The sequence below is a fragment of the Piliocolobus tephrosceles genome, chromosome 5, assembly GCF_002776525.5.
Source record: "Piliocolobus tephrosceles isolate RC106 chromosome 5, ASM277652v3, whole genome shotgun sequence".
Lineage (NCBI taxonomy): Eukaryota > Metazoa > Chordata > Mammalia > Primates > Cercopithecidae > Piliocolobus > Piliocolobus tephrosceles.
This window is the reverse complement of record NC_045438.1, coordinates 67,958,790-67,962,999: the sequence shown is the minus strand read 5'-3', so window position 1 is coordinate 67,962,999 and position 4,210 is coordinate 67,958,790.

Sequence of the window (4,210 nt, the reverse complement as noted above, 5' to 3'; positions counted from 1 at the left end):
CTCTTAAAAGAAGCTGATGGACAGGATATGACAGTGGCCAACTTCTAGATTCACTCCAAATTTTAGGCATGCATCTCATATCTCTCAATATTCATTTGTTGTGCCTTACAGGAAGTACATTTAAGGATAAGAAAACTAAGTGCATATGCATCTATTTATGTAATATATAATTTGTCTTCAGAGATTCCAAGTTAAAACACAAAGAAAAATTAACTTTGTTCTAATAAATTGACCATTCCCCTCCTCCTACTTACTTCCTACTTTCCTTCATTCTTCTACCTCTTTTCCTCCTCTCCTCACTCTTTTTCATCCTCCACCTATCCACCCATTTCTTCCTTTCTGGTATTTAGTCAGCCATAACTAAGACAAGAGATAACCTAAATACTGGGTTTATGTTGAGATCTGTGCTAAGTCATTTACATGCATACCACGTGAAGTGTGTTGTATTTATAACCTCATTTTACCAACAAGAAAACTGATGCATGAAACTCTTCAATAACTTGATCAAAATCCCAAAAATGGAAGGACTGAGATGAAATTCAGCTGTGTCTAACTCTGGCCTATATCCCTAACCACTGCTATGCTTCCTGGTATATTCAAGTGTAATTGTCAAGCAATAGTTCACCTGTTTATTTGTTTTACTCACGTATTTACATCTTGCTTCTATCCTCATTACATACAAGCAGAAACAAAATAACCTACAAATTCATAAAAATCCAAAGGGGGACATTATCAATATTACTCACAAATACTAGGCCTCATGGGAAATGAACCCCCAATTTATTCTACATTCCTCACATAACAGTCACAAGTTTGTGAAATAATTTGGTCATAGTCAAATAGTTTCCTATCTCCTTTACCATTAAAATATAATCTCTTGTCTAGCATAGACAGGATTAGATCCTCATTAGAGACATCGTAAAGTTGGGCTAGCTGGCACAAATTCCCAAGTGTGAGCACTTCTGCTTATAACACCAGCCTGACTATTTTAAAATGTTTTCTCACTCTCCTGTGTCACTTTTTATTTTCCCTTCTTCACTTAGCAAAAATCCATCTTCCTGATCCTAACTTTCCTTCCCTCTAACCCTTATTATAAATTGGTTTTCCTTTGGTCTCTAACCTTGATAAATTAACTAATGCACTGGCTTTGACTAATGGGTTTTACAACAGTCCTTCTCTCCACTTTCCGAACTTTATTTTGGTTAACTTTTTGGGAAAATCTCCAACTATATTTAATTTTTTTAACCTAATAAAGTGCAAATCCCAGGTTCCTAAGGAAAGGGTGCCAAGTAGTTCCCTTTATACCAAGGGCTTATAGAGGAAAGAAAATAACGTATGTTGATTCCTATCACATGCTAGGCATTTTATATACATTATTGCAAATCCCATTAAGATAAAGACCTAAAACTGAAACTATGACATTTTAAGTAGTATATCCATTGCCACACAGCCAAAATATGGCTGAGCTAGGAATTGAAACTAGATAATGCTTGAAGTCCTTGTTTTTTTGCTCTACTCCCCAGGCACATTGCTGCTTTTGTGGAATTCCAAGTACTGAAACCTTATTTGACTCATAACTGTGAGCCGTTTGGCCATTTGTTGGTATTAATTCTTATATTCTAAAAAGATTTAAATACTTCATTTTTTCCTTCTTTATTTTTTTCTTTTTTAATCTCTGAACACAGTAGATATTAGGCAATTTGATAAACATGTTGAACATTGTCTTTCTGATTTATACAGGGCTTTCTTACGCCTCAGACTAGGGTCTCAGTCTATATTATTATAGGAAGCTTTTTGGCTCATCATTTGTAAAATGTATATAGACATATTAGAATCTCCATTACATCTTTATTTCTCTTAAGTATCAGCATGTACCATACATTTGTTCAAGAGTCACATTGAGAGTTATCAAGAAGTATCTCATTCATTATATCTAGCTTGGCAGTGTTATAATCTAAGACTTTACATTTTATAATTTGCCCAAATAGTTGTAACAAACAAGAAGCAATGTGGGAATTCCATACTAAAGCAAATTTTTGAATTTAAAGCTCCACTAATAAAAAGATGATAATTGAAATTTGTGATTACAATTATCCTAACACCAATTATTCTAAAAACGAATGTATATTTAATAAAATTTTTAAAATCGATAATATTAGAAGCTTGTTGTTCTTAAAATTAAAAATTCTTAATATGCAGAGACAATGATTCATCATTGACCCCAAAATTTCAAAAGGTTATCATATAAATTCTGGTTAATAAAATTCATACACTTAGTTCTAATAACCGCACCATCTAATACAATTAAAATTGCCCTTCAGAAATAAATTTCAGAATATTTATTCAGAAATAAATGATTAGTGATTCAACAAGAATAGAAATTTATTTTTTTTTAGAAGTTGCTGCCAACCTCCTCCATAATGTTTGGCAAGTGTTAAGTCATTAGAGTAACCTCTACCATGAACAACACAATTTTCATTTAAATGAATGCAGCTTTGTCATGTTTTCTCTCTTTAACTCAAATTACTATCTTTTTATATCAGTATGCATTTTGGGCTCGGTCTTATCCTGTAATAGCTGCAGCAATGCAAAACAACAGCAAAATCTTCAAACAAGCACCCTAAAGTGCCCTAAATTCATCTTTTTTACATTTCATAAATTTTATTTTGACTTATTTATGTATAAAATGAATCCTTGGCTTAGATTATTTCCAAAATCCTTCTTTTTTTTTTTTTTTTTCTTTCTTTTTGAAACGGAGTTTCGTTCTTGTCACCTAGGCTGGAATGCAATGCTGTGATTTGGCTCACTGCAACCTCCACCTCCTGAGTTCAAGCAATTCTCCTGCCCCAGTCTCCGGAGTAGCTGTGATTACAGGCGCTCACTACCACGCTTGGCTAATTTTTGTATTTTTAGTAGAGATGGGACTTCATTTTGGCCAGGCTGGTCTCAAACTCCTGACTTCAGGTGATCCACCCCGCCAGAGCCTCCCAATGTGCTGGGATTACAGGCAAGAGCCACAGTGCCCGGCCCAAAATCCTTCTAACTTGAACATTCCCTGTGCCTCAAATTGATGAGAAACAGTGTACTGCCCAAGCATAGAAAACAATTATCAAACTCAAACGCATATTCCAAAATTTTAAGCCTAACAGTTATGGCCGTAAAAATTTTGCCCAGGGTTTTACATCTTACCACTTGAGTAAGTGCACTTCAATTCCAAAATTTAACATAACTGGGCAAATGCCTCTTTTACACATATATAATTAGGTACAGAAAGGTAGGGTATAAATGTTGTGCTATAGTCCCACCAAGATTTAACATTTAAGAAACCATAAAAGCAGTTGTTGATGTTTCCCTTATACGCATCACACATCTGCCTTTCAATCTTTCTTGACAGCTACTTTTCCTTCCTCTTACCTCAAATCTTACACTGAAGTAATATGTCATTTATCGCAAGAAAAAATTCCTAAGGGTGATTCACTAGAGTCTCAGTCAGCGTTTACAGCTCACTCCTTTTGTTTACTACATTCTTTAATGTATTCCTTGACAGATGGTAAAAACAAAGTAATTAAGGAATACAGCTTTATTACTGATTATGGATTTGATATTTATGACCAGAAGGTAATTTATAATCTTTGATTCTAAATGACATTATCCAAAGCAAATGTGTTTATTTACACATTCAAAGGCATAGTGGCAAGATACAAAGGCGCACTGAATGAAAAATATAGAACGTGTAAACTGTTGACATTTGTCCCTAATTTTTCATATTTCTACGTTCTTAGATAAAAAGTTTAAAGCCATGAGACTTTTCATAACCTCTTTATTTCAAGAGGCTTTCAAGGCAATTGAAAGAGAAGGAAGAGATGATGAATAATGGAGCTGCCACATGACAAGAGAGTAGGAGAAAAATACCCCCCCCCAAAAAAATTAAAAAATAAATACAAAATTTGGCTGGAAAAGCCCCCATGAGATCCAGAGTTTGTTCGTTTGTTTGTTTGTTTTAAAGAGGATCAGGAAAACAAATGTTATCCATTTGAAGTTTTATAATTTCAGATTTTATTTTAGATTCAGAGGGTACAGGTACAGGTATGTCACACAGATATATTGCATGATGCTGAGATTTGGGGTATGAATGATTCCATCACCCAGGTAGTGAGCATAGTATCCATCCAATACATAGTTTTTCAGCCCTTGTCGCCCTTCCTCTCTC